The 12279-nt window shown below is 38.2% G+C and overlaps 1 pseudogene across 1 annotated transcript; it reads left to right on the plus strand.

The window, feature by feature from the left end:
• Positions 1 to 9031: 9031 nt before the first annotated feature.
• Positions 9032 to 11636, plus strand: LOC308246877 (chromobox protein homolog 3-like; annotated as a pseudogene). The gene is made up of 2 exons: positions 9032 to 9607; positions 11520 to 11636. The product of its transcript is annotated as a chromobox protein homolog 3-like (transcript).
• Positions 11637 to 12279: the final 643 nt, after the last annotated feature.

Consider the following 12279-nt stretch of genomic DNA (forward strand, 5'->3'; position numbering starts at 1 on the left):
TGGTGAAAGAAATAGACTTACAAGTTCAGGAAGCGCACAGAACCCCGTACAAGAGGAATCCAAAGAGGACCACACCAAGACACATCATAATTAAAATGCCAAGGGCAAAAGACAAAGAGAGAATCTTAAAAGCAGCAAGAGAAAAACAGTTAGTTACCTACAAGGGAGTACCCATACAACTGTCAGCTGATTTCTCAACAGAAACTATGCAGGCCAGAAGGGAGTGGCAAGAAATATTCAAAGTGATGAATAGCAAGAACCTACAACCAAGATTACTCTACCCAGCAAAGCTATCATTCAGAGTTGAAGGTCACATAAAGAGCTTCACAGACAAGAAAAAGCTAAAGGAGTTCATCACCATCAAACCAGGATTATATGAAACGCTGAAGGGTATTCTTTAAGAAGAGGAGGAAGAAGAAAAAGGTAAAGATAAAGATTATGAACAATAAAATGACAACAAATACATACCTACCAACAAGTGAATCTAAAAATCAAGTGAATAAAAAATCTGATGAACAGAATGGACTGATGAATATAATAGAATCAGGGACATAGAAAGGGAGTGGTCTGACAATTCTCAGGGGAAGGGGGTTGTGAGGGGTGTGAGAAGAGATTGGACAAAAATCTTACACCTATGGATGAAGACAGTGGCGGGGGGGCGGTGGTAAGGGCATGGGGTGGGGTGGGGTATCAGGTGGAGGGGAGCTATGTGGGGAAAAAAAGAGGAACACCTATAATAATCTGAACAATAAAAATTTATTTAAAAATAAAATAAATAAATAAATAAATAAATAAATAAATAAATAAGAATAGGCATGGGCACTAACATTATCTGGTAGTGGTTACAGGTAATTCATCCAGACAGTCTCAACAAATATCTATATTATCCTTCAAAACTTTTTGTTGAAGGGGAAAATCCAAATTAAAATTTTTTAAGACAATTTTACAGCGCTTGACACAGATATGTGCAACCATCACCACAATCAATTTTAGGACATTTCATCACCTCAAAAAGAAATCTGGTACCTGGTACCCCTTAGCTTTCACCACCCTATTCTCCGTTTTCCCCTTTGCCTCCCATACCAACCCTAATCAAACACCAATTACTTTTTGTCTCTTTAGATTTCTCTATTCTAGACTCTAATATGAACAAAATCATATAACATATGGTTCTTTTGTGATAAGCTTTTTTTTTTAACTTAGTATAAAGTTTTCAAGATTCATTCATGATGTAGTATATATCAGTACTTCATTTCCTTTTATGGCTAAGTCATTTTCTATCATATGGATAGTCCCCAATTTCTTTATCTGTTCATCAATTGGTCAATATTTGGGTTGCTTCCATCTTTTGGCGATCGTGACTAATACTGATATAAACATTCATGTACAAGTTTCTGTGTATATACATGTTTTCATTTTTCTTAGGTATATTCCTAGGAGTAGAATTACTGGGTAAGATGGTCACTCTATGCTTAATTGTTTTGGGACATGCCATACTATTTCCTGAAGTGTTGCACCATTTTACATTACCACGAACACTGTGGGAGGGTTCTAATTTCTCTATGTCATTGCCAACACTTGTTATTATTTGACTTTTTCATTTTAGTCATCCTAGTGAGTGTGAAGGGAAATATCATTGTGGTTCTAACTTTTTAAATTCTGTACAGTACTAATTTTGCTTGTCCTTTTTTTTCATAATTTCCTGCTCCTTTAAAAAAACATTTTTATTGATTTTAGAGAAGAAGGGGGGGAGAGAGAGAGAGAGAGAGAGAGAGAGAGAGAGAGAGAGAGAGAGAGAGAGAGAGAGAGAAACATCAATGATGAAAGAGAATCATTGATCAGCTGCCTCCTGCACACCCAGATTGACACTGGGGATTGAGTCCACAACCCGAGCATGAGCCCTGACTGGAAATCGAACTGTGACCTCCTGGTTTATAGGTTGACACTCAACCACTGAGCCATGCCAGCTGGGCTCCTGCTCCTTGAAAAAAAAAATTCTGAAATCATTCAATTGTGTTTTACTTGAACATTCTAAACTTACTTATTTTAAAGTATTCACAAGACAATTTCATAAATTATTTTCATCTAGAGCAAATTCATGTTCTCATTATTTAGTCTTTCTTAGTGTTATATATTTCCTCAAATATTTTGGAATTTCAGTGTGTAGGCTAATTTTTAGTTGGAGGTATTTGAATAAGACCCTCCCCACTTTGTGTTCACATCTCCCTGTCCAATAGTTTCGTGGTGGCCTTATCTGGCTCACTATGTGTAGCTCTATCCAGAACCAGAATTTATAATGGCATTTTGAGGACTCATCTTAATACTGGGGATAGCACAGATCCAGTTTGTGAGCCAACAGGAAACTTTATCAAAAAGTTGTATTAGATCTGTAGACTTTCATCTTAATAAAGTCCGAGTCCTAGTTGTTGGTCAGTAATAGTTTTTTTCCAGTCTTCTTTCACGTCATGTCAAATGGTCAGAAGGGTTAATAATATAGAAAATTGGGAATTGAGTTAGAAATAAGGAGAGTCCAACTTGCCCTTAACTTTAAATATTGAAACTGCCCTATGTCTACCAACTACAGCTCTGCTCAGAGCTTTGTTTCTTTGGTTGTTCTTAGTCTACAAAGATATTTATTTTATTTTTATACCCATTTTCAAAAAATCTTATATTTATCTTTCCTTTTTATGTGGCTGGAGCAGAGAGGGTATATTAAGTGTGGACTCCCTGAATCATTTTAGCTAGAAGTCTCGCTTTACTTAAGTAAGGAAAGCTGGGGGTTGCAGTAATCTTGCAGTAGGAGCTAGAGTTAACAGTCTCCATGTGAGAACAAGAGTGAATATTTTGTGTTTGTCTCCACAGCATTCTCTCTTACATTTTGGAACCTTGCCTCCCCTCTGATATCTGTCAATATGATTTGAGGTTTGGCTCATCTGACCCCCATAGCATCAGTATGTAATACAAGGCCTGACCACAGTAACTGGTTCAGGGATGAGCAAATAATCAAAGTTGTCCAATGATATTCCTCCTTGTTATTTTTCTATCAGGAAAGAGATCTTTTCTTTTCCCAGATTCCCAAAATCCTCACCTGTAAAACGGGGGTTAATAATATTTGTTTCATAGAGAATCATTGGCTAGAAGTAAATGAGATGTGTTGGCTATGAACATCATCATTGTTGTTATGATTTCATGTGAAATTTAGAGGAATATGAAATCACCCTGGACTGGTTTGGTCTTAGAGGGATTCCTACAGAAGGTGGATCTTAATGGATAAGTAGGTGTTTGACAGAGAGAAATGCAGAAAAAAGCATCATTTAGAGATAGAGCAATATGGCAGTGGGCTACAAAAGATTGTGAGGAGGAGCATCAGGTGAAAGCTGAATGTGTGTGTGGCAGCAGAGCACATTTGGGAAGCTTGCTGGGCCTGAACTGAAGAGTTTGGCCTTGGCCCAGCCAGAATGGCTTAGTGGTTGAGTGTTGACCTATGAACCAAAAGGTCACGGTTTGATTCCCAGTGAGGGCACATGCCCGGATTGTGGGCTCTACCCAGTGTGGGGCATGCAGGAGGCAACCGATCAATGATTCTCTCTCATCATTGATGTCTCTATCTCTCTTTCCCACTTCCGTCCTCTCTGAAATCAATACACACACACACACACACACACACACACACACATTTAAAAAAAGAGCTGGGACTTGGGTTTGCAGGTAAACCAAGAAAGCTTTTGGATTAGAAAATAATAGAACCGACAAGGGATGGCTTACAATGAAAAAACTCTTCTATAGGTAGAGGAGAAGTGAACAATAAACCCACCTTCTTCACTATAACCTCTTTTTTAAAAAAATATATTTTATTGATTTTTTACAGAGAGAAAGGGGGAGGGATAGAGTTAGAAACATTGATGAGAGAGAAACATCGATCAGCTGCCTCCTACACACCCCCTACTGGGGATGTGCCCGCAACCAAGGTACATGCCCTTGACCAGAATTGAACCTGGGACCCCTCAGTCTGCAGGCCGACGCTCTATCCACTGAGCCAAACCGGTCAGGGCCACTGTAACCTCTTGATGACTTAAACCCCAAACACAAAGCCAAAACACACATAGGAGATGGTCTAGCATGAAGGAAGAAAGTGAAGCAGGAAAATGTCCCCTTTCCCACTGGACTCAGCTCATGTTTTTCAGTTTTTTATATATTAACTAAGTCAGCTTTCTTTAATCCCTTAGCATTGTACCCCGAGTGTGTGTGTGTGTATGTGTGTGTGTGTGTGTGTGTGTGTGTTTGCATTATATTTTTTATACAGATTTGTGATTTGCACAAAATTTTTAATGATTTATGAATGTGTGATAGTTGTGTTCACATTCATTTTACTATTATTTTTTAAAAATAAGTCATTTTGGGAACTCCAGCAAGATATGGGCAAACTAAACCTAGTCTTGGAAATATCTGAAGACATGGCATCAAATGGCTCAAGAAGAAATGTGTTCTATACTTTGCTACAGTTTTCATTACCCCCCTGTTATTCCCCAACTCTGAGCCTGTGTGTCAGTGGTGTTTATCATGACACTAGTGCTATTGTTTTGCTCCTGCTCAGTTCCATACATTGATTTTCATTCCTTACTTGGCCTCTGTAGGCATTTTAACTGTGACTCATGAATAAAACCAAATTTGATTTTTCCTGTTGAAGTTCAATTTTTATAGGTATTTCTTCTAAGTATTCTAAGGCAGGCTAAAAAGCAGCATTAATTATCCAAAATACTGAACAGCTGAGGTCAGGCCAACTCTTGGTTGTAACTCATGTATGCCACCTTTCTTGGCCTGGTTAATTTTGTGCAATTATTAGAGAGGGGATCTGCCAGGAGTTGTTTTCTAGCTGATGGCAGGCCAACAGATGCTGTGAAATCATGCCAGCATGTGCCAAGTTGTCACTTTTGCATCCCTGTCTTTCAATGAGTTCATTTTTTAAATCCACTGCCTACTGTTGTCATATTTCATTGCTCAGATAGATAAAGATTCATACCCAGATGAACAAATTCTTAGGAAAATGCTATTTTTACCCAATTCTCTAAACCACACATGAGTGACAAATATTTCCATAGGATTAATGAATAGGTGTTTCAGTCTCCTCCACCCTTATTAAATACTAGCCTTTTCTTTCATACTTGGAACTCTGTTGAATTTGTGGATGAGAAACATTTTCCATATGTAATGAATCCAAGGATTTTTTAACCTATGAGATTTTGTTGCATACGTTGGTCATTCTTTTAAATCTAACCAAGAATCAAATAACCCTAGACTCTGGTACTCCTTCATTTAAAATATTTTTATATTCCTAAGTAATATACATAGAGTATATTTCTTGATAACATCAAGAATTGACCAAGAGATCATAGCTTTAGCCATCCTTGTTTTTATCATTTGCCAAAAATTTTTTCTTAGTTTCATAAAAACCACATAGAAACCAAATGACTTGGTTTTCTTTCCACTTCTCTAGGCAACAAACCAACTTTTCTGTTTCCATGGACACCCAGTTGAGCAACAGTAGTTAGATCTATAAAAACTGCTATCTGACTTGGAGTCTGATGGTGATCTACCAATCAGTGTTAGGATGGCAATTCCATTTGACCTCAAAGGGACTGTAAGTATAAAATTGCACAGGAGCATCTGGGACTGTGTCAAGTTACTGTCCCTGGTACTTTACCGGTTTCTTAATTTGTGGAGGTTCACAAATTACTACGGATCATGTCTTGATATCTGGGTAGTTAGAAAGCTCCAAAATAAAGTAGTGATAATGGTAATAAACCAGATCTGTTTGAAACAGATTTACTCTCCATTTGGGTAACCAAGAGGCTTCACATACTGATGGCTATGTTAACTCATTTGAGAAATAATACATACTTGGAAACCCTGTGGAAAGCTCAAAATATACTTGAAATGAGAGAAGCCCATAGACTTAACATTTTAGTACATATGAAGGACAGCTTCGAATCTAGGATGTAATGAAAGTCTGTCCATTAAAGCTCAGTCAAGATATAAGAAAACCTTGAAACTGAATTGTGTATAGGGGCTTAATCACAAGGAACAACAACAGCCTGTAATTATTGGAATCGAGAGTCTATCACGTGCTAATTTTCCATGGCCTGATCCCTCCTAGCCTAGGATAAAATGAGTGATTATTTGAAAAGATTAATCTGGTTTCCAAATTTTGAATATATATATTTTTGCTTTTGCTTGCATTGTGTAAAATTCTCCTTTCCCAGTTGCTCCAAAATTAACAAATTAAAAAATGGATCTTACACACAATCAGTGTTGTAAATGTTGAAAAATAAAGCCATTTAAAAATATTGAAAATGATACTTTAATCGGCAGATGCTATAAACAAGAGAAAACAACATGGCTATACAAAGGTACACACAATCTTCATAGCAGTTTTACTTGTAATAATTAAAAAACCCCAGAAACAACAAAAATGTTCATCAACAAGTGAATGGATTAATAAACTATGTTATATCCATACAATGAAATATTACTCAGCAATAAGAGAAAATAACTACTAATTGCATAGCAATATAAATTAATCTCAAAATAATTATGAATATAAGAAGTCAGACTAAATAGAGTACATAATATATTACCCCATCTATAAAATAGACTAGAAAATACAAACTAATCTATAGTGACAAAAACCAGATTAGAGTTGCCTGAAGATGGGGATGGCCACGGGGAAGAGTAGGAGGGAGGGATTACAGAAGAGCACAAGAAAACTCTTTCAGGTGACACATAGTTCATTATCTTCATTGTGATGGTTTTACAGGTACATTCATAGGTCACAATTCAGCAAACTGTATACTTTAAATATGTGCAGTTTATTATAATCTAATAAAGCTGTTACCAAAGGAAACAATGTATATGTTCAAAAAATTGAAGAGTGATTTAGTATGTTATTTAACAGTAAATTTTTTGAACATTGTCTTTTAAAAATTGTGTCTTTGAAGAGCATTTAATATCACTGGAAAATGCTTATAATATTCAGAGACAAATACAGTTCTATTTTATAATGGTTCATTAATATTTTTCAAACATTAAATGAAAAAAGTAGGAAACAAAAAGTGCATATATAATTTAATATGATCCATTTAATATGATCTCTTTTGTCTCTCATAATTGAAAGAAAATACCTCAATATGTCACCATTGTTCTCTCTGTGAGGTGGAACCATGTATGATCTTTATTTTCATTCTTATGCTTTTGAGATTCTTCTAAAATTGAGCTTTCATTACTGTCACAAGCAGACAAAAAACCAATAAATGCTTTAAAAGATTTTCTCCTACACAGGAAACTCAATGGTAGAAGTATTTTTAGAAAATTGAGGCACAGGTATCTTTCCCTGTACAGTAACATGCTACCACGTGCTAGGGATGTTGATGTGGAATGGTGGACGTGCTGGGAAGAAAGGCTGTTAAACCAGCTCCAGCCTGCAGCTTCTAGAAATGCCTACTTATAAACGAGTTTTATGTAGCCTCAGGAATTTGCTTACCTTTGTTACTTCGCAACTAGCAGTCCCTTGATCAAACTAGGTCAAAGACAAGGAGAATACATTCTGTGGGCCGCTCACAACACAGCTCTGTCAGGAATTGTTCATCAAAAATGTCCTAATGAGAAAAGAGCAGTTGTATATGAGTGTTCCTATGAAAGTAGATAATTCCTCAGTCTTTTGTCCAATCAATAGTGACTGTTATGCACCTTTGACTTCTTTCCTCTTTAAGTCAAAAAGAAAACTAGGGTAGATCTAAGCCTGTGGGGTGAGGGCAAAGGAGGAAGATTTGTAAAAGTGAGGGTTGAGGTGTAAAGGAGTTGGGAGTGCTTTAATGCACAAAGACCTGCCTTTATTGCCGTCACCCAAACTATGATGGCATTTGTCTTATGAGACTTGCATTCTGTGTGGAGAAAGACAATGATTAGAAGCTGTCTGCAATGAGGTGTGATTTGGCAGTGAGTGTGTGGATGAATACTGGTGAGACTCAAGGTAGACCTCATACCCTGCTTTGCCAGATGTTGGAATTGTACCTTGTAACCTGACCTATTCCTGTCCAATAAGATGAAAAATAAAAATAAAATGGATATTGAGCTCGAGATGAGGAGGGCCGGAAATATGGCTGACTTGGAGTCAGCTTGGAGGCAAAAAATAGAGTAGTCCCCTTACTCATGGTTTCTTTTCCATGGTTTCAGTTACCTAAGGTCAACCTCAGTCTGAAAATATTAAATGGAAAATTCCAGAAATAAACAATTCATAAGTTTCAAATTGTGTGTCATTTTGAGTATCATGAGGAATTCTGCCATCCTGCTCAGTCCCACATGGGACATTATCATCCACTGTATCCATGCTGTAGATGCCCCCAGCCCATTAGGCACTTCGTAGCCAACTGACTTACCAGACTGACTGTGGTGGTAACACAGTGATTGTGTTCAAATAACCCTTATTTTACTTAATAATGGCCCCAAAGTGCACGAGTAGGGATGTTGGCAATTTGGATACACAAAGAAAAGCAGAAAGTGCCTCTTTAAGTGAAAAGGTAGGTACAGTACAATAGGATAATTTGAGATGAAGACAGAGAGAGAGAGAAAGACAGAGATAGAGACAGAAAGACTACTCACATAAAAGTTTTGTCACAGTATATTATTATAATGGTTCCATTTTATTATTAGTTATTATACTTAATCTCTTATTGTGCCAAATTTATAGATTAAACTTTATCATAGGTATGTATGTATAGGAAAAAACATAGTACAGGGTGAGCAAAAGTAGGTTTACATTTGTGAGTACACAAAACACAGTGTTTATTCTTGTATTATTATTTATTAATTACTGTATTATTTCCATGCGAACAACTGTAAACCTACTTTTGCCAGCTTCTGTATATAAACGGTTTGGTTTTATCCATAGATTCAGGCACCTACTGGGGGTCTTGGGATGTATACCCCGTGGAAAAGGAGAGACTACTGTAATAGCTCTTTAAATTTGCAATAAAAAATGGTCTCTGATAACACTACATTGCAAAAAAAATGGGAAAGGAGCAGAATGGAAAGAGTAAAAATGTTGAAGGGGCAGAGCCTGGAGAATCTGTGGTGGAAAAAGCACAGGAAGGATGTGAATGGGAATGTGGAGTATCTCCTAAAATGGAAGGTAATACAGATGTTGCTAGTATTGGGAAGCTGAAGAAAGTTTAGATTGTCCAGAGTTTATGAAAACATTTCTTATTTCTCAAAAGAGCTGATAAAGGAAAAGATGGTACAAAAAGAAAATATTCCTCTGACAGTGAGTCTGGTGATAGCACATCAAAGAAGCAAAGAGATGCTGCTGACAAACAGAGGTTTTGCTAGAGGTCTTGATCCTGAACCAGTAATTGGGGCCTTAGACTGCTGTGGAGAATCTATGTTTCTAATGAAATGGGAAGATTCAAATGAGGTAGAGTTGGTGCTGGCAAAGGAGGCAAATATAAAGTGTTCTCAAATTGTAATGGCTTTTGTGTGTGAAGAGAGACTAATTTGGCATTTTTTCCCAGAAAATGAAGTCGATAATCGTTTGCATTTCTATGATAGACTAGAGGCCTGGTGCATGAAATTCGTGCATGGGGGTTGTGTCCCTCAGCCCAGCCTGCAAACCTCTCCAATCTGGGATCCCTCTCACAATCCAGGACTGCTGGCTCCCAACTGCTCGCCTGCCTGCCTGCCTTCCTGATTGCCCCTAACCACTTCTGCCTGTCAGCCTGATCACCCCCTAACCACTCCCCTGCCAGCCTGATTGATGCCTAACTGCTCCCCTGCCAGCCTGTTTGTCCCTAACTGCCCTCCCCTGCAGGCCTTGTCACCCCTAAATGCCCTCCCCTGCAGGCCTGGTCCTCCCCAACTGCTCTCCCCTGCAGGCCTGGGTCCCCACCAACTGCCCTTCCCTGCTGGCCCTGTTGCCCCCAACTTCCCTCCTCTGCTGGCCTGGTCACCCCTAACTGCCCTCCCCTGCAGGCCTGGTCCCTCCCAACTGCCCTCCCCTGTTGGCCATCTTGTGGCAGCCATCTTGTGTCCACATGGGGGCAGGATCTTTGAATACATAGGGGCAGCCATCTTGTGTGTTGGAATGATGATCAATTTGCACATACTCTTTTATTAGATAGGATAGAGGCCTGGTGCACGGTTGAGGGCCAGCTGGTTTGCCCTGAAGGGTGTCCTGGATCAGGGTGGGGGTTCCCTTGGGGCGTGGGGCGGCCTGAGCGAGGGGCCTGTGGTGGTTTGCAGGCCGGCCACACCCCCCAGTGACCTAAGTGGAGGCCTTGGTATCTGGGATTTATTTATCTTCTATAATTGAAACTTTGTAGCCTTGAGCAGAGCCAAGCCTCCTGCTCGCTCCGTGGCCGCAGCCATTTTTGTTGGGATTTATTTATCTTCTATAATTGAAATTTGTAGCCTTGTGCGGAGGCCAAGGCAGGCCAGGGCTGCAGAAGCTTGGCTTCCCCCATTGCTGGGGGCAACTCAAGCCTCCTGCTCTCTCTAGCTATGTGGCTGCCACCATTTTTGTTGGGATTTATTTATCTTCTATCATTGAAACTTTATAGCCTTGAGCAGAAACCTGGGCTGGCCAGGATGTGTGGGAAGCTTGGCTTCCTCCATTGCTGGGGAAACCCAAGCCTCCTGCTTGCTTTGTGGCTGCAGCCATCTTGGTTGGGTTAATTTGCATACTCACTCCCGATTGGCTGGTGGGCATGGCTTGTGGGTGTAGCGGAGGTATGATCAATTTGCATATTACTCTTTTATTAGATAGGATGATAAATAGATGACTGATACAGATATAAAATCTGGGTCTTGGTCTTTTGATTTATTAGTGTGAATAACTACATTCTAATGAAAATAAAGTTTGATATATTAGTTTTAAAGTAGTATTGGGGGAGTTGGATTTTTAAGTCTATGGCACTGGTTACATTGAACAAATAAATGAGGCTTTCTTAGTTGCTTTCTTTATCAGAAGAAAATTTGATATCATGGTATATTATATAATCTGTATTAGAGAAAACCTTTTCTAAACGTAGGGGAATATTTTCATGGTCTTTCTTTAATCAGAATTTGTGTTTAACTCATTATGCCTAAGGACCATTTTGAGTTTTTTGTTTATTTGTTGTTTTGTGTGTGTTATACATAAATACCTATGTAAATGGGTTTCCTTTCCCCTTCTTCCTTCCTTCCCCTCCCACCATTTCACAACCATAGGTAAACCCATGTTTTTGGGATACCATTATTCTGAACAACCAAAGAAATGAGTCATTTCATGTGAAACTGAAAATTTTTCTCAGTCATTAATCTTTCCAATTAAATAGAGAATTCTGTAATTAATTAGACTATTTAAATAAAATGTAAACGAATCCTGGTGTGTTTTAATTAGTTAAGCAAGACTTAGTTAAATGACAAAAGGTTCTTTCTAGTGAAACTCTCCTTTACAAGTTAAAAATCCCCTGTGCTATATTAATTAAAAGGTCAATGTCTACGACTTTGCTCATGGAAACCCTAATCAGATGGTTAGAGATGTTGACAATATAAGAAGACCTCGTTGGAATAAATTGGTGAACAACTTTCGTCATCTAAACTATTGATTTGGCAAGATTTTTCTTTACCCCCAACTCATTCCTTACATATAGGCTCAATCTTTTCGATATTTGGGTTACTGGCTTAGTGGAAGCCTTGAAAAATAATAACTTCGTAGTACTCAAAATGTTATATATTATTTACTTTATTGTAAGTACTGCTGAACAGTGGTCAATAAATACTTTTATATTAGAAAATAAAATGGATATGCAAGCTTCCACTTTTGAAAATCATTAGTAACTTAAAACATTTTAGCTTTTAATTTCTTCCATTGTTAATTCTTCTAAAGAGTTATAAGCAAATGCTTGAAAATATGTTTCTTCAAATTGTCCTTCGGATGCATTGCTCTGTGAGCAATCTCATCCTTTTGCAAATTTATCTTCAAATAGTTATCTTTAAGTATTCTGTTCCCCACCCCCCACTTCCCTCAGTTTTCCCTAGAATTTTGAGTTGAACCTCTTGGTCACTCCAACATAACTCTTTAACCTTTTGGATTTACCCTCAGCATCTACCCTCAACTGTATCATTAGAGTCTCCCACTTTTGGGTAAAAACTGTTGGAACTACCAGTCCTTATCGCCTGGTTAGGATCAGGGGTGGTAAGTGGAACAAGGAGTAAGGAAAGTCTTCTACCTAGGAACCAAGTTTTAGG

Source organism: Plecotus auritus (genome assembly GCF_963455305.1).
Source record: "Plecotus auritus genome assembly, chromosome: 4".
Classification (NCBI taxonomy): Eukaryota; Metazoa; Chordata; class Mammalia; order Chiroptera; family Vespertilionidae; genus Plecotus; species Plecotus auritus.